A 20958-nucleotide genomic window follows, 5' to 3' on the forward strand; every position below is an offset into this window, starting at 1 on the left:
GTGGTGCCCACAGTGGAGATCTGAAGGAGTGTCATATAGGAAGCTTGTCTTTTGCTGCTGTAGAGACTAGGACATGGAACAATGGCATAAATTGCAGTAAAACAGATTCCACCTAAACTTTAGAAGAACTTCCTGATGGTAAGAACTATTTGGCAGTGGAATAGGCTGCCTCAGAGAGTCATGGAATCTGCTTCTCTATATGTTTTTAAGCAGAACCTGCATGGCCAATTGTTGGGAGTGTTTTGATTCAGTGTCCCTGCGTGGAAGAGGATTGGACTAGATGGCCCTGGTTGTTTTTTCCAGCTCTTATTATTCTATAATTTTATTATTCCAGTCATGTTTCCCACTGTGGTTGATGACTCTGTAATTAATTGTAAACTGGGTTCAAATGTACAGTTGAAGGATGAGTCATAAATGGACAAAACAAACAAATAATGATTGAAAATAAAATTCATTGATTTATCCAGATGTAATAACCACACTACTTTTCAGTCCTCATCTGGTACCAAATTTGATGTCTTTCCAGAATCAGATGAAGAGTTTTTTTTGTTGGTCCAAGACGTTTAAGGGCCTGGACAAAAAAAAACAAAACCATGTATTGGATTGATATGCATTTTATAGTTGTCTTTTACATTGAAACCTAATAAGCCATGAAGAATGTTATAACCACTAGCCTACTTTTGAAGGAAATGTTTTTGGAAATCTGAAATTAGAAAAATAGTCTGCATACTCCAGAATGATAGGGGGAATTGATTAAAATGGGTTGACTGTGTTTTGTATATGACTGTATTTACTAGAGCAATATAAATGCCAAACATGACAGCTTTCTTCGGAAGTGCAGTTGCTGATTTATTGACACACAACTTTAAATTTCCTTTTTACCTAATTTAAAATGAAGGGCTTTATTTTTCATACCTCCTTTATCAGATGGCCCTTACTTTGCCAGATGTTGAACTCTAATGTTTAGAGTTCTGCATTTCTTTCCAGCACATATATTAGCACTCAAAGTTACTGAAATGACAGCCCAGTCCAGTGAAGTCCTAGACAAAAATAAATGATATCATGTTTCTTCAGAGAGTCAAAGTGCACATGGGCCTTCGTGTGCTTCTTGAACTTTCTCAGCAAGTTCATATTGCAAAGAAGACATCTTGAAAAATTGATGTTTAATGTTTGCTTTGTATGGTTTTCTTTCTACCAACACCATGATTTCCTCTCTTGAAATTGTTTTTTCCCCAACTGGCCCCTATTCTAACATGACCAGATATGGGCCGTAACATTCTGATTAAGAATTAATACAACCAACAGAGATTCAGGGATGGACCTTTTAAAAAAATAACCAGCCCCTTACTTTACATGCATTAAAAAGCATAATGTCCAGATCCCTGTGGGCAACATCCATATTTCTGAGTGGGAAGATTTTGCATATATGCCTTCAATTTGGCTTAAAGATTCTGCATGGATGCTGAGATGAACCAGAATGCATGTGTGCTCCTTGGTAATTTGGCTGCTTGGTCACGTTCATTCCCTTTAGTATTCATGTATTGCTTACAATAATTCCTAAGTGAGACCAAAAGAAAGGTCTCTGTTAGATCTATTGATATGCAACCAAAGGTCTAAAAATAGGGATTAGCTGAGGATTCTATCCTCAGCATATACATTGTGGATAGTACAACACTAAAAACTCACTGAGATTTACTTCTGAGTAAATTTTTAATGTTTTAATATCCAAAATGGCTTACAAGGTTAAAATTAGATAAAACTAAAAGTTTAATAATGAAAATGTTAAAACACAAGTTAAAATATACAATCATTTTTGAATTAGTATTAAAGAAAATATAAAGCAACCAGTGTCCCAATTAAAAACTTTATGAAACCAATGAGGCCAATCTGGGCAGTATAAGAATGGAAAAATATTAGAACATATTCCAAAAATATGTGAAAAATATATTTTGGAGTATTGAGCAACCAAATTAGAAGAATCCTGGACTGACAAGAATTTTTGCTGTTTAGGACTTAATTCTGCACAAAATTTGCTCATGTTGTTTTGCAAAGAAAGCAGCCATTTTTGCATGAAAAATAATATTTCAATACAGAAATATCAATTCCTGTGCCAAATGTGTTATACATATTTGTTAATGTGGGATTTGTGTATTGATAGTGTTTAAATGCAATTTGTGCCATGCTTGTATTGCAACTGATTGCATCATCCAGAATGTTCCATAGTGTGGAAAAAGTTAATTGCCAAGAAGCTATGATGTCCTTGATGTGTGGCTGGAACTAGGGAATATCCAGACACAAGTGTTTGTGCATACCGATTGCGTCAGTTCTGTTGAGTTCTATCTGCCTAGAGTTCGAGTCAAGTTCTGTTGGATAACAGAACAGTCCGGTGTTCGTCTATCGTCTGCAAGTCTGTTTGTGTTGATTACTACTGCATACAGTAAAACTTTGTAAATAGTTTTACCAACGTCTCTGAGCGTGTTTTCGTTCTGCGCTCCACTGCTTCCATCCAACTACTGCTGCACTGCAAATACTCTGACAATATTAAGCATCCCTTATCAGGAATTCCATAATCTGAAATACTCCCAAATGCTAAAATGTTCACATGGGTGGCTGGGATAGTGATACTTTCTTGTGATTCAATGTAGACAAATTTTGTTTCATACACAAAATTGCTAAAATATATTGTGTATACAATTACCTTCAGGCTATGTGCATATGGTGCATGTGAAATATAAATGATTTTTTTTGTATTGACTTTGGTCCCATCTCCAAGATATTTCTTTATGTAAATGTAAGTATTCCAAAATCCTCACAAATCCAAAATACACTTCTGATCCCAGGCATTTCAAATAGGTGATACTCAAGTTTTAATTACAAGCTTATTCTGCTTACTGCTTAGAAGATGCACAGTTCTTAATAAATGGAACGTATGCATGTTTGTATGTATGCTGTTATTGCACAGTGAGGGTTGCATTTAGTACAAACTACCTTTGCACTTTGAATTCAGTTTATAGCAGTTGAGGTATGTTGAAGACAAACAAAGTGGGAGGAGAAGGGTGAAAGTGATATATTTTTAAAACAACTGAAGAATAAAAGATTAATCAGAACTGTTCCTTCTGAATCTGGACAGTTGAAGTGTGTGTGTGGGTGAATGTGTGTGTGTGTGTGTGTGTGTGTGTGAAGACAGAGAGAGAGATCAATCAAGATCAGAACTGTATAACTTTAACACAATGGACAATGTTTTCCTTGGCTTTGACCCTCCAGACATACTTCCAAAAATGCCCATTCATCATCCCCAGAATGGTCAGAAATCCAATTTTCGGATGTTTTAAATATTAAACAAGAAGGACTTGTGGTTTATTTAAAACATGGTTTCCAGGAATTGCAGTGCATACTTTTCCCCCCAGTTTTGCCCAGCTGAGGCAAAATTGGGGGTTGGTGACAGAGGAAGGAATTGTCAAACACGTTTTGAGTATTCTTTAGCTAAGAAGAATCTGGGCTCGCTCTACATGGGCATGAAAATTCAGACTCACACTGAATTGTCTTCATAACGTTCCTGCACTCCCGGTGAGTATCATAGTTTACGTAACTTTGTCCCACTTCAGACAAAGTAAGGGGTGCTCTGAGCTTGCTCAAAACTCTGGAGTATCCCATTGCTTCAGGGCAATGCGAACAGTTGGATTGGGTGGGATTTAGACCAATCTACTGTGTGCACAAAGCACTGCTGCTATTACTTTTCCCTTGTGCTCATTAGTGCAGGGAAAAGAGAATGGATCATGCCTGTGTGGCTGCTGTTGCCACTTTCAATCAGCCTCAGAACTCTGTGTGAATTCCTGAACATCACAGACACCCCATTCTGACATTAATAGAGATGTCTGTGCAACTAGGAAAAGATGGGGAGATCAGCACCCTCTTTCTTCTTGGTTGCATGAACATCTTCAATAGCAAGAACAGCTGGGAACCGCAACAATTACACAGAAGGTGAGATGATATCCAGTGGAGTTGACACAGTCTTGGCGTCCCTGAACCATATTGACTCCAACCCACCACTACATTGGGTTTAGAAGTGTACACGTGGACACCTCCAATACCAGTCTGGAGTATTTCTTATCTGAACTGACACTGAATTTACCCAATTTAGAATCTCCCCTTATAATTTAAGGAGTCGCTATGTCAATAGTTGACTTGAAGGCACATACATATGGAGGGCCACTCTTTGCCCAAGAAAGAATGAAGAAAAAGAATGAAGAAACTTAGTTTATATATACTGTACAATGGAATTAGGATCAAAGGAGAATTGAAAAAACATTACTGGGAGTGAAAAATGGAACTGCACTTGTAAATCCTTATTTTGGATTAAGCGGGGTATAAATAAACATAATAATGATAATAAGATTAATGGCACATTTGTAAAAGTGATTCTCAGTGCTAAGATATATTGTACAGCAATGTATTGTTAATGCTGGAATCAGGTCATATCGTAAGCTTTTCTATCCTGCTTTTTCTGGTTATGGGTAGTGCAGATTGCTTTTCTTTTATAGCTTTTGTTAATGTGTTCACAAATTGCAGTGAAAGAATCTCAGCAAATTATGCCATATATCAGCAGAGAGGGTAGAAATGGTTTTCCTCCTTTTAGTCTACTTTTTTGTGCCACTTGGGTGTAAATCATTTTAAAGTTCTCATAAAGTGGCTAAAATTAGTTGTAAGTATACATGCTGTAAAATAAGGTATCAGTAATTCATTTTTTAAAAGAAAAACTTTCTCTGGATGAGAAGAAAGATTAGAGTAAATGATGTTCAGCTAAACATTCCCACATTGACTCAAAAAGGCTTTAAATATTTTTGGTTCATTAGCTGAACCAGTACAATCAAAATATTTGCCATATGTATATTAATATTTCTTGTGGGCCTTGCATGAATTTTGCTAATATGGGACATGGCTGCCTCAAACCCGGCAGCAAAGTTGCTAATTGCTAATTAGCATTTAAGAAACATTCATGTTAGATGCCCTCTGGTAATTAATCATAAGGATTTTGGAAACTTGGAAAAGTACAATTAAAGATGCATTTTCCTTAAACCATTGAAAATTCCATTGAAATTTCTTTTTGGTGTGATAATTTAAAATAGATTACTCTTCAAGCTTGATTTCTTTTAAACACTCAGCAAGGCCCATTATACCAAATTCATCCACATAAAGAAAACTGAAACAATGGATCAAAGTGCCAAGGCTGCAATGGTATAGCCACATACATGGGAATAGGCCCCATTACTTGAGACTTCATCACACACAATAAAATCAGTGTTTCTACACATTTAAGAAATGGCTACTAATGGAGTCCATCCTACAACACGAGCTCATACCATGGTTTTCAACTATTTCGCTGTTTCTAAAGTGTTTTTTTTTATGATTTCTAAATTGATCGGTAATTGACTTCATTTTAAATTCCCTGTGTACAAATGGGTAAAACTATTAAATTTCACATGTGATGGGAACTCCCCATTTTCCACTTTTAAACATAGCAATGACATCATTCTGGAGGGAGGAGCTGAGATGGTGAGTGTAGATTCCTTTTTTTCCACCATTATCTTTTTGGTACCGAAGAGGAAGGAATGAGAAAAAAACTAATGATTTTTTCTATCAAAAGAAAACAAGAGAAAAGACAGTGGGAGTAAGAAAATGTCTCCCATGTGATAAGAAGGAAAATTGATAATTTGAAAAGAAAGTGGAACCAGGGAAACCATGCAATGGGGGTAGGAAAATCATTAGTTTAATTTCCAAATGGGGTGTAGTGAAGCTTAAGGGAAAAATAACTATCCCCAATGTTTTACTTTTCATTATTTGAAAAAGTCCTTGTTTGTTGAATGGATCAGGAAATGCCTGTGAAACAGAAGCTAGAATCTTCAACAAGATTGGCTTGTATTTCTACTGTAGAACGCTTAAGGATCAATAGCCTTCTGCATACATAAGTCCTGTATACAGTGTGCCTTTGGAATTCAATTCAAAATTAATGGATGTTCAAGTTCCATTATATACAATGCCTGCTATATAAATGGTGTCCCCTATATAAAATGGCAAAATCAACGTTTTCTTTTTAGATATTTTTTCACACCTTGGATGGTTGCATCCCTGTATGCAAAATTTGTGGATATGGAAGAGTTCAAAGCAAATATCCTTTATTGCTTTCTTTTTCTCCCTGGCCAATAACCTCTTTCAAAGCCTTCAGTCTCTCCTATTTGTTTAGCAATCCCTCATTATGCTTCTCTGTTGTCTCTGTTTTTGCCATCCTTTTCGTCTTCAACATAATTCCTGTACTTTTAGCATCTGTCATGATCATGCCCACCTCTCCACATCTGAGTTCTAAAACTTCTGTCTTTCCATCATTTTGGTATCCTAACTATCTAGAAACAGCTGTGAATCTCCAGTGGCATATAACCATTTACCTTTGGATTGTGCATGTATACTCTGACATAAAAGTGTTTAGCCAGTATAACCTCACGGATGCTACCTGCAAACTAGTTCTAATGGTTGTGTTTTCCTGTAAGCTCCTTAGCTTCTCTCCCCTCGACCATATTAGCTTTCTTTGAATGATGCTGCTAGATGGCTAGTCAAGATTAAAAGAGGCAGTGTTGTCCTTGGTGTAATATAACAGGGCTATTAAAACAACTCAGCCATAGGATTACATTGCTTGATCTGCTAAGGTACTACACATTACAGAGTTTCATGGCTGAATGACTGGCCTACATTAATGCTTTGTTGTTGAAAACAGTTAAGACATTTAAGCTGAAATTCTATACACAGTTACCTGAGACCAGGTTCAACTGGTCTCATTCTGAGACCAGGTTTGTTTGATTCATGTCTGAGGGTTTTTTGTTTTTTAAAAAAGTCACATCTCTGCAGAAAAGATTAGCTGCAATTCAAAATCTTAAACCCTTAAGATGTAATATTACAGTTTTTGGTATCTTTTCTGTTTTACAATATAACCAAATAGATCTTGAATATTTTTAGTGTATTATGACCAGGTGAATGTGCAGGCTTCATGCACTGCTAGGGTGGAGGAAAGTGACTAATTTGATTACAACACCCATCATTGTTTATTGGATATGATGGGAACAGGAATCCAACTAGAGGATCACAAGTTCATGACCCAATAATAAGAGATCACAGTACAATCTTAATACTGATTAGAATGCCTAGATGTCTGTCTCATAATAAGTGTGCATAGGATTACTTAGATTATGTCTCATAGAAAGTATGCATAGAGGCTAAGGCCTCATCTACACCAGCTGCTTAATCTAGAGTCAGTCTGGAGCATTATGCCTGGCTAGACCATTGGACACCAACATAAATTCTTCAGGGGGTAGAGCCTGGCACATGTGGCCACCATCACAGTTAATCCAGGACCGATCTGGAATATAATACTCCACATATGCTGGGGCATGTCCTCTGAAGCATTATGTGGGTGTCCAGATGGTCCAGCCAGGCTGAGTGTATTTTGGCCTCACTGGCCCAGCCCCTTTTTTTTCATCTGTGTCATTGCTGCTCCTCACTATCCACCGAGCTTCAGATTTCCCGCCAGAGGGCGAAAAACTCTGGATATCTACCAGAAGTCACCATTCATTGTGAAATCTGCAAAAGCCAGATTTCAGGTTAGTGTAGGGTGTGTATATGTGTGTGTGTGTGTGTGTGTGTGTATGTGTGTGTGTGTGTATATATATATATATATACACACACCCACACCCACACACATACATACACATGGCTTTAGTCAGCTTAATTATTTTTGAAAGATCTCGTTTTTCTTCCTAATGATAATGGGGAAAGATGTACTGGCATACTATTATCATTTTTGTGAAGGTTATTAGCTCAAGAAGTGAAATATTCAAATTATTTCCTACCCTGTTCTTAGTTTAGTTCAATTTGTTTAATCAATATATACCAGTGTGGCAAGTTGCATTATATTTTTGAAAAATCAACAACATATTTCAATTTTAAAAATAAATTTGTTTTATACCATGAAAGGACATAGCCAAGTTATAATAAAATTTTAAAATAATATGTGTGTAAAATGCATACTGACATGTTAAATAGTGTTGATATTAATTTAAATTACTATAATCATATTGAAGTAATGTCAAATATCCTTGTTAACAGATTAACAATGATTTTGGCTAAGCACTTCATCAGACGGGCAGGAGAGAAATGGGGGAAAGTGGGCGAAAGCATTGGGAAGAGTGGGAAAATCCTCTTACTCTGTCTCTCCCAGCAAGGTCTGTATTTGGGGATGGCCAGACATTCCACAACTTTTCCCCGTCTTCTTCTCACTTTCCCCTCTTTCTCTATGTTTTTGCATGCTGGCAAACTGGATTTCCACAAGCGGCCACCAGAAGTGGTTGTGCATCATGGAATGGCCTTTGTGGGACTCAGTTTTGCCAATGTGTGAAAACAGAGAGAAGTGGGGAGGGATCCATGTGATGAGGTCCTTTGTTAGGACCTTGATATTGACAGCTTTAAAACCAAAAAAGGCTTTTGCAGTCAGTATATACACTCAGACCCACAAGCAAGTATAAACATGTTCACCTGGAAATTATCTTAGTTAAGCAGATGACATGAAACACTATACATTACATTATGTATGTAAAGCAATACATCAAATGAAGTAAAATAATTGATGCTTCAAGACTGCTTTTGATCCTATCCTCCCCCAATTTCTTCCAGTTTAGTCTTAAAAGGGGGACTAAATTGTCTTTCCAGGAAGCTTCTAAAAGTAGTGATTTAGGATTTAGGATTTAACTAAGTAATAGGTATCATCCATTAATTTTTTTAAAATTCCCAAAACCAGATGCTGGTTTCAAGTTCATCCTTATTTTGGTTTTGACATTTTGCTGGGCAAAAATAGGTTCTTGTTTTTCCATTCCTGTCACAAAGCAATGGACTTTTAGCCTAGAATTTGGTAATTCTTTGTTTCTATAAAATCACAGCCTAAGCATGTTGCTAGCACATATATGTATTCGCTCCATCAATACTAGAGTTCTTAAATGTGAGTCCACTAGCCTAGCTGAAGACTCTATAGCTTAGAGTGGGAAAGGAGTACTCCAGTATTTGGGACTCTTAAATCTTTAGCAGCTCAAGGGACAAGGGTCCCTGAAATTTTAATCTGAGGTACAGTGGCACTTCTCTTTTGGTGTCATTGATTTTTTCAGCCTTTCACTTCATGTCAATGTCACTGCTGTCTGGAGGCACAACACTTCAACAAACAAGACTGAGCCTACCATTAGACAAAGTGAGATAGTGGTCTCAGGCACCAGGTGTTAGAAGCCTCTTGGCTATTTTTCCTGATCATACCTCTTGCACCTACACACATAACCAACAATTCCTCACACTTAAATGACAATTATGTACACAACATATATTCCCTAAACTTGCTTACTGCTAGTGGAAGGCATGATATTGAAGAACAATTCAGTTGTCAGGTCAGTTTGCTTCCATGTGTTATACAGGGAAGGGTACTATCTTTACCTTTGGTAGCAAAATGCCTTATACTGGTTCCATTTTGTAGGCATTTTGTCTTCCAGTGGTTACAAAAATGGAGCCTGCAGATAATGCCTTACTCTTATGCTATTACATTTATGAGAAGCGAAATTGTTTAAAAAAAAAAACAATGAGCTAGATCTCTTTTATTAATAAGGAATAACAACTCAGTCTAGTTGAATAAGCTAGCTTTAAAAGCTTGTATTTTAAATATGAACTTCTGGAGCTATTTCATTTCATTTTTTCGTAATTTTAACTATAATCATTGGCTATTTTGCTACAACTTGCTTTACTGATGTTGGCTTCTGATTTCATTTAAATCTGGACAGCAGTATGGTTTTGTATTGTCTTCAACAGTTATATCAGGTTTTAAACTGTCTTATTTAATTTTTCAGTATAAAGAGAGTTTAATTTATATCCTAGATTTCTGCCAACTTGGAACTCAAATGAGCTCACAATACAGCCCAAAGCAGCTTACAGTATGTTTAAATTTTACTCTGTTAATTTTTATGTTAACATTATTTTAAATTGTTAAAATAGATTTTATTAGGTGCCTCAATGAGATCCTATGACATATAACAGAAGAGAAATATTATCTAAATAATGGATAGGTAAAAATGCTGGCTGAAGAATGCCATATGGCAAGCTGCTCTGTACCTCATCTCCACGTGCTGATAACATGCATTAGATTGCTCCACCATGAATTCAATCTCACTCATCTCTGACTCACCTTTATGAATCCACGACCTGCATGCTCCGTGCTTGATTCCAGATTCACAGGATGATTTGTGACAATGCAGTGTACTTATTGCTTACACAGTACCTGTATATTTGTTTCATCTGAAGTGCTGTAAGAGAAAATGATTTTGTGGGTAAATAAAAGTGTCACAGTGAAGTAATTAACAGTTTTCTCTACTGAAAAGGGAGTCCTGTGATGCCCACTGATTCCTGTGATTGTTTATTGATCAAGGAGTTATGATACTGAACCAAGTGTTGTCATGGTTCAGTTATCATAGTATGTTGTCAAAAGATGTGCTCTTTTGACATGGGATCAAACTCAGATTGAGGCAGAAATTGTAGAGGTCGGAAAATCCATCAACCTGAGCCAAGGGGAGCTAGATGTCTCCCAGAATGTCCTTGACAATGTTATCTGTGTGCTGTTTTAAGAATAATGTAACAAAATTTTCACTATCTCAACTAAAGGAAGAAAGAAATGAAATATACTGTTAGCGTCTTTTTGCTGCTGTTGCTGTGACAGTGGTGAAAATAATGTTATAATATCTTAATTTGTGCCCACAGTCAGTAATGTATTAAAATAAAATACATTATTTTAAATAAAATAAAAATAAAATAAAATCAGAGGGTTTCTTTTTTTCTATCATCTTCTTTTCTGTCACTAGTTCTAACAATGATTGTCAATCATGTTTCTTTGAGCACAACTCATCCCCCGCACCGCACCCATGCTTATGCACCAACAATTTCTCACTTCTGGTTTAGGCTGTCCACCAAGATAACTAAGTCTGTTTCTGCTCCATAACCAAACTGGGACCAAGATTATAATGGGCCCCGGTAATTAATTTTATCCAAAACAGCCTGGAGTTGTGTTGCCACTACTCACACTGGGACTTTACTTAGAAAGGAGCAATTACAGATTGAGCAATAGTTATTTAGGGAAGTAAAGTCCAATGAAGATTTTACAATAAGGAGCTTAGAATTGCTTTTTTGAGAGCAGTTGGACATACAGTAGAGTCTCACTTATCCAACACTCGTTTATCCAATGTTCTGGATTATCCAATACATTTTTGTAGTCAATGTTTTCAATATATCGTGATATTTTGGTGCTAAATTCGTAAATACAGTAATTACTACATAGCATTACTGTGTATTGAACTACTTTTTCTGTCACATTTGTTGTATAACATGTTTTGGTGCTTAATTTGTAAAATCATAACCTAATTTGATGTTTAGTAGGATTTTCCTTAATCTCTCATTATCCAACATATTCGCTTATCCAACGTTCTGCTGGCCCGTTTACGTTGGATAAGCGAGACTCTACTGTAACACTCTTCCAAAGCAACATTTACAAGATCCGTCACCCAATTGGCCAGTCCTCTTCTCGCTTCACCTGTAATTAACATCATTGCTCAGTTCTTGTAAACTCATGGCTGTGGCTTTCTTGATTGAATGAATGCACTTGTAATACAGTCTTCCTCTATTCTGGTGCCTGAACTATACTGAATATGCTTTGAAGGATAATGAAAAAAACCTTCCTAAAATAGCACAGGCTTCAAAAATTATAATTAAGTATTTATTGAGCTACAGATTGCCTCATCCACAATACCTAGTCACACCCACTAGTGTGGAGAGAACATCATGAAATGTGATACTCCCAATAGTGTAAGATAACAATTGTGCTTTTGCTTGTAGCTGACAATGGAAGAAATGTGATTGGGTGATAAGACTCACTTGCCTAGAAACTGACCTGATACAACAAAAGTACACAAATAAAGGTAAACTGAGAACATTCTTTATAGGCTTCCTACTCTCCTATTTCCCTCACTCCCTATTTTTAAACTTGTTGAGAGAATACCATACTGATATTATTTTGCTACCATTCTGGCCACTGCTGATACTATGGTTAATGTTGTCATCAGAGTTCAAAATGAAAGCTATTTAGACACCCTCAGGTACTTTTAAAATGACATTTCTGTCATGTTACAGCAAATTCCTCAGTTCAAAGAGCAATGACCTGAACGGCGGCATTTCTACTGTAATCTCTGCTTGCTGACTGCAACTCCAAGAATAAAAATTTAAGCCATAAGATTTAATGAAATCCCCTGGGATTAAGTTCTTGCTGTGCTGGGGAAATTGCATTATCAACCTTCTCTCTGTACTAGTAAGCATAAGCAGAAGGTTTGGCTTCTCTGTAAGAGAGTGTCCAAGAGAGACAGCTCTGAGTCCATCAATAATTTACATTTTTGTTACTAGCAAACCTATTCTTTTGGATTCTGTTGCCATAGCAATCCATCTGGGTCTGAACGGATAGTGTTTTCAGTGGTGGTTATGTAGGATTCACAGAGTGTGCTTTAAATCCTGTCTGCCAAACTAATCCACAGATCTGTGCTACAATTTACTGTAGACTGACAGAATCACAATTATTCATAAGACACCTTACATTTATTTGAATATACAGTTAAGGATGTTAGCATACAGAACAGCAAAGCTATTTTATTTCATTTTTAAGTTGATGGTTTGAAGATAGCACATGCATGCAATATACTAGTGGAATTAAACTGTAGTATTGAAAAAGAAAGTATAAATGTGATGAGTACTTATAGATTTAAGGACCTCATCAGATGGGTTAAATTGCCATTGTACAATGGTCCTACTGTACTTGTGCCATGGAGCCCGCTGGCTCCCATCCCATAACATCAAACTACTTCCAGTGGGGCTCCATGGTGCAAGGAGAGTAGCACCGCCATACGCCACCACTGTGGTAGTATGGGAGGCTTCCCATATTGCACAGCCAACAAAGATAAATGGAGAATAATAATAATAATAATAATAATAATAATAATAATAATAATAATAATAATAGTTTTATTTCTTGACCGCCTCTCCTCACCGCTCAAGGCAGGTTACAGCATAACTAAAAAAATAAACAAACACATAATCATTTTAAAACACTCTGTAAAATACACATATTAAAACATACAGTAGAATCTCACTTATCCAACATTCTGGATTATCCAATGCATTTTTGTAGTCAATGTTTTCAATACATCGTGATATTTTGGTGCTAAATTCGTAAATACAGTAATTACTACATAGCATTACTACGTATTGAACTACTTTTTCTGTCAAATTTGTTGTATAACATGATGTTTTGGTGCTTAATTTGTAAAATCATAACCTAATTTGATGTTTAATAGGCTTTTCCTTAATCCCTCCTTATTATCCAACATATTCGCTTATCCAATGTTCTGCTGACCCGTTTATGTTGGATAAGTGAGACTCTTCTGTACCTCCATAAAATACGTTATCAAAATACACAAAAGAAAAACAAGGTATACAGTGGAGTTTAAAATTTACCATTAAAACTATCTGGGTAGGCCTTCCAGAAGAGATACATCTTTACTTGTATCTTAAATTCCAACAGCTGTTTCAGCTATTGGAGCTCTACAGACAGGTTGTTCCACAGTCATGGAGCGGCTGATGAAAAGGTCCTCTGGGTGGTGGTTGCCAGTTGGGTTTTGGCTAGTTGGAGTAACTGCCCCCCAGAGGACCTAAATGTGCAGGGCAGATTATATGGGATAAGGCGATCTTGTAGGTAACCTGGACACAAACCATGTAGGGCTTTAAAGGTCAAAACCAACACTTTGCCAGGAAACTAACTGGCATCCAGTGCAATGACTTTGGGATTGGTGTATTATGCTCACTCCTAGATGTTCCCATAACTAGTCTGGCCACAGTATTTTGAACCAACTGGAGTTTCTGAACTTGGTACAAGGGTAGCCCAATGCAGAGTGCATTGCAGAAGTCCAACCTTGAGGTTACTAGTGTGTGCACTACCATCTTCAGGTCCTCCAAATCTAGGAAAGGACACAGCTGGCCGATCAGTCAAAGCTGATCATAAGCACTCCCGACCGTCGCACCCACCTGGGCTCACATTTGGAGAGACTGATCCAAGAGCATTCACAAACTGCAAACACAGTCTTTCAGAGGGAGTGTAACCCCATCCAGGACTGGTTGACACATCCCCAGATGGATGGAGCTGCATGTATTGCCACCTTATAGGAGTGAAGGTGCCCTCTACACCATGTCTTCTCACATAAAAGTTAAGTTTTCTGCCATCTGTGCCCTAGTCGTCATCCTTCCTGTTTCATTCCCCTGAGGGTCTCTGTATACCAGGGAGCCTGGTTTGTAATGGGTCTGTAATTTGGGAGCGACCGTGTCAACAGCCCTGGTTAGATTTTGATTAAACTTATTGACCAGGGATTCAACAGGATCATCAGTGATGCCAGCCATATAACACTCTAAGGCAGTGGTTCCCAACCTGTGGGTCCCCAGGTGCTTTGGCCTACAGCTCCCAGAAATCCCAGCCAGTTTACCAGCTGTTAGGATTTCTGAGAATTGAAATTCAAAACATCTGGGGACTCACAGGTTGATAACCACTGCTTGAAGGCCTCCTGGAATCTCAAAAGATCAATTAGCCTTTGAGAGCAGACCATTTGAATAAATCCTCCACTCCTGCAATGGTAGGTTGTGTTGAGGCCTTTGAAGCCTCTGAGGATGAGGATAAGGATTTTCTGGTTGAGCCTGGTGTTTCTATGGGGAAAAGTGAAAGTGTTTTTCGAGATAATGGGAATGTTTTGGGTAAATCTGTTGTCAGGGAAACAGGCAATGATTCTCATGAGAATAAGCCAGGGATTGACTTTGAAAGGAATGTGGAGGAGTCAGGAGGGTTACAAATAACCCAGTGTTTACAGATCAGAAGAGATAGTGTGAAACAGAGACAAATCCAGTGTTCCCAGAGACTGAAAGATAAACAAAGGGAACCCAGGTGTGAGAAAGAGTGATATCATGGGGAAGTAGGAGTATTCTTAAGGAATTGGAATCAGTGTTCGGTGGGGAGATCAATGTTGGATTTTCATGTGTCAAGTCGCCTGTCTTGGGCACTCTGAGTTAGGTGTTCTTGCGTCTGTATTTTGTTTTCCTGCTATAGTTCCATGCCTCCTGTTTGGGTTACAAATCTTGTTTCAAGACTTTGGGATTATTGTCAAATTCAAGTATCAAACCTCTGGATTATGGTCATGTTCATGTTTCCAAGCTTTTGAATATAATTCTAGTTTAAGCACAACAAACCTTGGATTATAGTTTCTTACTTTTGCCTTAATTGGTTTTTGGAATTCTTGTTCAGAGTTTGCCGTTGCTTTTAGTTGTGCTTCTGGAAATCTAGCTCATTGATGTATTTTGAAACTGTTTTTATATTAGATACTCTTTTCTTAATAAATTTATTATTCATCTGTGTGGTGTCTGGGTGAAAAAGGAATCAAGTAAGTGGCTGTGCTGCAACAGGTTGTAGCTGTGATACTAACCCTGACCAGGAAATGATCTGTCCATGACAAGTCAGAGATATTGATGTCCTCCGCCTAAATATCTGTATGTTATGAGCTGAAAATCACATCAAGAGTATGACCTGCTGAATGCCTGGAATGTCTGGAAATTGCCTGCTGAATGTCTGGAAACCAGGTGGGATAGACCCATGTTTGTCATTGATACCATGAACTCCCAAGCTGCACCTTACAAACTGGCCTCCATTGGTATGTTGAAGTTGCCCAGAAGTAACAGTCTGGGTGACTCCAACAACACCTCTGAGGCCAGTTCTGTGAGCTCAGCTGGGGATTCTGTTAGGCAGTGGGATGGACAGTACACTAACATAATCCCCAGTTTATCTTTGGTTTTCAGATTCTGGTACATACACTCAATGTGATTCAGATCCCTAATAGGCACTCTGGTCAGGTTAAGATGGTCTTTACAGACCACAGCTGCCCCGCCGCCGCCCCTCACCTGCTCACTAACAAATACAGTACCTAGCTGTATTAGCTTTAGCTACACATGAAATTGTATTTTATAGACACAGACTTTCAAGAAAATATGCTTTTGGAAATATGGACATCTTACATCGATAAATATGCTTAGTCCACATTCATTATTCCCTTTATTTGACATATTCTCCAACTCTCTCAATTTTGTATGGATAATAACAGTTATTCCTCTAATATCCCACTTGTTCAATTGTTTCTTAAATGTCCCAGTTCCTCTCTCCTCCTCTCACTTTATCTCTTCATCCTCAGTTTACTCCAGTTGCTACAAACTGTTTTGTATACATTTCATACATTTGGTAGAAAGAATTTGGGACTTAAAATATTTGATGTTGAGAGAAAGTAAAGTGGACAGAATTGACTATTTCTTGGCAAAAATGTCTAGATAATAGTTCTCAAATGTCATATTAAGATTTGGAGCTGTTACCGGTGGGGATGAGCCTGTAATCTCTGTTTGGGTGTGATTAGAGGCAGGTAGAGAACTTTTGCAAGGTAGGATACCCTTTCAAAAGACTGACTTTGCAGCAAGCTGGGAAAAAAGAGCTTTGAATGGCTTCCTTTTGAAGGAACTGAATTTATTTAGTTTTTTTATATTATATTCTTAATTTTTCTTATAGTAACAAATACCTAAATAACAAAAGCTCAGGCTATCCCAGATGTATAGCATAGTGAGAGGCTGGTGGAAAGTGTGTTGTGGGAAAATCCTCAGTTAAGATAGGAATAACAACAACAACAACAATTTTATTTCTTACCCGCCTCTCCTTGTGACTTGAGGCAGGTTACAGAATAATTAAAACAGATAAACATTGTAAAAATACCATAAATACACATATTAAGTGGATTTCTATAAAAGATACATATTAAAACATATTTCTATAAACTACATATTAAAATACACAAAACAGAGATTAAACAAAGGACATGAGTTTAAAAGGGCAGAATTATGTTCACAATTCCTTCAACACTTCAAGGTAATCTTCTTGAGTATCATTTGTTAAAATGTTCAGAATGTACTACAGAGCCATGGTGCTATATGCAACTGACCATAGTCAAAATAATTTTACTCTTTTGGCAATTTTAAATGGGTTTCATTTTGGAAGGTTTATTTTTTAAGAAAACACACATGTTCCAAATCTAATTGACAGATGCTTCAGCAGTAGCTTTGGAAATAGTTGTCATAATGAGAGTTCCCCCATACAGTGCAGCCACAGGAGACACAGCAATGGTTGACTGAATGAATGCCCCAGCATACTAAATAAAATGCTTGTTTTTCATAATAAGAAACAAAAAAAATAAAGAGTGCTGTATCTGAAAAACAGTAACACAGTTTCTGTGTTGAAGTATCTCCCCTTCTTGTATTTGCATATATAAGATTTTGAGAATGACTGGCTAGAAGCTGTCATTTGTAGTTATTCTTTCTTTCAGCATATTCCTCTCTTTTTGTTATCTTTATTATTTAGAAAGCACTATTTTTAAATTCAGTCCCCAAATTCAAGTCTTAACTAGAGTTTGTTGCTGTTGTTAACTGCTGTTGATTATCTGGCTCCATCCTAGGATGCTTCCAGGATGGATCCCGTCGGAGCTCTTCACCTGATGCAGGCCTACTTTTGGTAGGACTCCACCCTGGCTCTGTCCTGGAAGCATCCTGGAACAGAGCTCTGAGAACACCGATGGCTGGCTACCTATGTTCCCAAAGCTTACAACAGAGCCAGTGCAGGGAGGGGGGAGGGGAGCTGGGTGGCAACGCTTTCCCATGTGTGATAGGACAGGCACCAATGTGGGTCATGCGGGGCACAGGACGACAGTTCCCCCACTACCCCACGCTGCCCAGCTAATTCCCCCACAGTCGCTCACATTAGGGATCTCAATGTGATAATTCATTGTGATCTCATTCATGGTGGCCTCAGAAACAAGAGACCTCCAAGTGTACATCTACACTGTAGACTTAATTAATGGAATCATTGGAGTTGTTGTTTTGCAAGATCTTTTTCAAAGGTGTGACACACAGCTGCTTCTTCACTTGACGTTGCTTCTTCATATGAATTTTCTCATGGGACCTCACTCAAGGTCACTGCATGGCTTGACTATGCGATGGTTATAGTTAGCATTATGGGATGATCTATAATTTTTTAAAAAAATAACATAACTAATCTCATTCATATGGGTTTTGTGCTTACAGAAACGTGCATTTTTCATTGGACAAAATAAGAGAGAGAAAGAGAACATAATTGAATCCACATTGTAAACGGTAAGTAATTCTCTATGTAATGTAAAGCAAAAATGATTGAGTTTTTAATTTTGTTTTTGACACGTCTGGGGTTTTTCCTGTTGTTCATGGATGAAATTAGTCTTATGAGCAATTTCTACCTCTCTTTAAACTCAATTTCATTTCACTGCAGTGTTTTTTTTTTATTCATTTATCCTGTAATCCTCTTAGATAAAAGACCAAGATAATCCATGTAGTGTATCTGTGTAGGACCACATTAGGAAATTTTGTTGATAGTGTCTCTTTGGTCTACTAGTAGTGTTATGAAGCCACAAAATAAAAAGGTGTGGTAAAACCTTATTTTTCTATGCATTTGACCTATCAGAGGTTGCTTTGTGTATCTTCAATATTTCCCAGACTTCCCAGAGCAGAAAGTTGTCAATACTACCATTGCTTTGATGTTTGGCTTGTGTTTGCTTTCATCTCCATGGCTCCTGAAACTTTAAAAGGTACATAAGATGCTACTGGGAAACAATGTCATACCCACATTGGTGTGCTTGTGCTGCTGTAGGGCATCTATCTCTAACCAGCCCTCAATTCCTGATTATTCCTGATCAAAAGCCCCTATTTATGTGGCTATAAAGCTATGTTGCCTTACAAGCTATAACATGGATGAACATCTGCAGAGGAAATTTGGAGTTTGTCCTGCCAGAATATTGCCGTTTCAACTTAGGTACAATATTTTTAGAATTGGACTTCATGCAGAGGTGTACATGACTTTCAGAAAAAAATCCCACTACTCTAGTGTGTGCATGATCAGTAAAATGGGCAGATGGTAGCATAGCTTTGCTTGAGCTTTTCTCTCTATTCTGTATACATAATCAAAAATTCCCCTGATTTAGTCTCTTCAGTCAGCTGGCATGAATATATTGAACTCATATCAAAACCATTCAGAGAGAATCTGTATGTATTTATGGACATGAAGAAGAAATTAATCAACCTTTGTTGGTGCTCCAGTGAATACAATCACCCTTCTTCCTTCAGGCAGAATATAATGATGAAACCTATTCATAGCATCCATCAGTTAATTTATCAGTCATGGCATTATGATTATAGAATACAAATGTTCTAACCATGAATATATAATTAGAGAAATGGAACTGTGCAGTGGCCATTTAACACATGTAATACATAATTTATTTAGCACAGCATTTGGACTCAATTTTTGGGAATGAAATGAAAGCGGAATTACTCTTTTCTCACTTTTAAGCAATAACTAATATTACCAACTTGAGGATACTCTACTTTCAACATTTGATTTCATTCAAAGAGCAGAACTATTTGGTTTACTGTCGCCTGTAAATTAATTTGAACAATGATTTTTCCCAAGTAAAATATTGAAAAGTTGTGAATACAGGTATCCAAAATAACAGACCTTTTCTAAAATTGATAACATGGAACAGAATGAATATGAATTGCTTGATCTGTTTGTTTAAGAAAGGCATTTAATAATTTGTATTTAACTCTTTTGCTTCCTAACATTCTGTAAGGGTGCATAGGAATTCTCTAAAAGCTGACATTACCTATACTTGCTTCAACCAAGTCAGTCCATACTGTATTCATTAAACAACTGGATGTAAAATAATTATAAATTTGAAGCGTGGGTTGGAAAAGATGGTTTCCACTTGGATAATGGCTGGGGGCACCAGGGATTTCTTTTCATTGCTTGGCTCTTCCTTGTCTGTCAATATGATACTAAGGGAACAGTAGCATCAATCTTGGGATGGTGTTAGTAACTGGTGTATTCAGTGATTAAGCAAATGTATCAGACACAATTACAGTTCTATAATAAAATAGTGTATGCAGCCTGTTTGCCTTTAACTTTACATTTTTAGGTAATATAGTGTATTAATTGTGGTCTAAAAAGGCACAAACTAGGAGCTGGCGGGGCCCCTGGTGGCACAGTGTGTTAAAGCACTGAGCTGCTGAACTTGCAGACCAAAAGGTCACAGGTTCAAATCCCAGGAGTGGAATGAGCACCCACTGTTAGCCCCAGCTCCTGCCTACCTATCGGTTCGAAAACATGCAAATGTCAGTAGATCAATAGGTACCGCTCTGGTGGGAAGGTAACGGCACTCCATGCAGTCATGCCGGCCACATGATCTTGGAGGTGTCTATGGACAACGCCAGCTCTTCGTCTTAGAAATGGAGATGAGCACCAACCCCCAGAGTCAGTCACGACTGGACTTAACGTCAGAAGAAACCTTTACCTTTACCTTAGGAGCTGGCAGCATAGCTCGCTCTCTCTCTCTCTCTCTCACACACACACACACACATTGCTGTGATGGAAACATAGACTTAATTATATTTGCATTTTTTCTGTGTATATCTGTTCACTCTTAGATATGTCTCACATCATTGATTTTTGTGAGATGTCTTGATAATTAAACAAGGTTTTCTCATAATAAAAGAAGGAAGCAACCATGACTGATAGTGTCTAGTTTGTCTTTTAAAAATTCATTGACTAATAATAATAGTTGCTAATTAAAAGTGGCTGTATAAAAGGAAAGGGGGCAGGTTTATTTTCAGAAGCATAATCAAAAGTGAGGTGGAGGGCTA

The 20958-nt window shown here is 37.4% G+C and overlaps 1 protein-coding gene across 5 annotated transcripts in view; it reads left to right on the plus strand.

The window, feature by feature from the left end:
• The window catches only part of syt1 (synaptotagmin 1), a 414399-nt gene that overhangs the window by 148327 nt on the left and 245114 nt on the right, over nt 1-20958 (plus strand). For 3 of the 5 annotated variants that reach the window (XM_008110941.3, XM_062982653.1, XM_003221127.4), the window contains one exon: nt 18313-18381. The exons of 1 other annotated variant lie outside the window; for it this stretch is intronic. The gene's annotated coding sequence lies outside the window, so the exon portion shown is untranslated. Of the gene's footprint in view, nt 1-11955; nt 12039-18312; nt 18382-20958 lie in introns of all 5 variants that reach the window. One more of the 5 variants, XM_062982654.1, reaches the window with a different exon arrangement.

Source organism: Anolis carolinensis, chromosome 5 (genome assembly GCF_035594765.1).
Source record: "Anolis carolinensis isolate JA03-04 chromosome 5, rAnoCar3.1.pri, whole genome shotgun sequence".
NCBI lineage: Eukaryota > Metazoa > Chordata > Lepidosauria > Squamata > Dactyloidae > Anolis > Anolis carolinensis.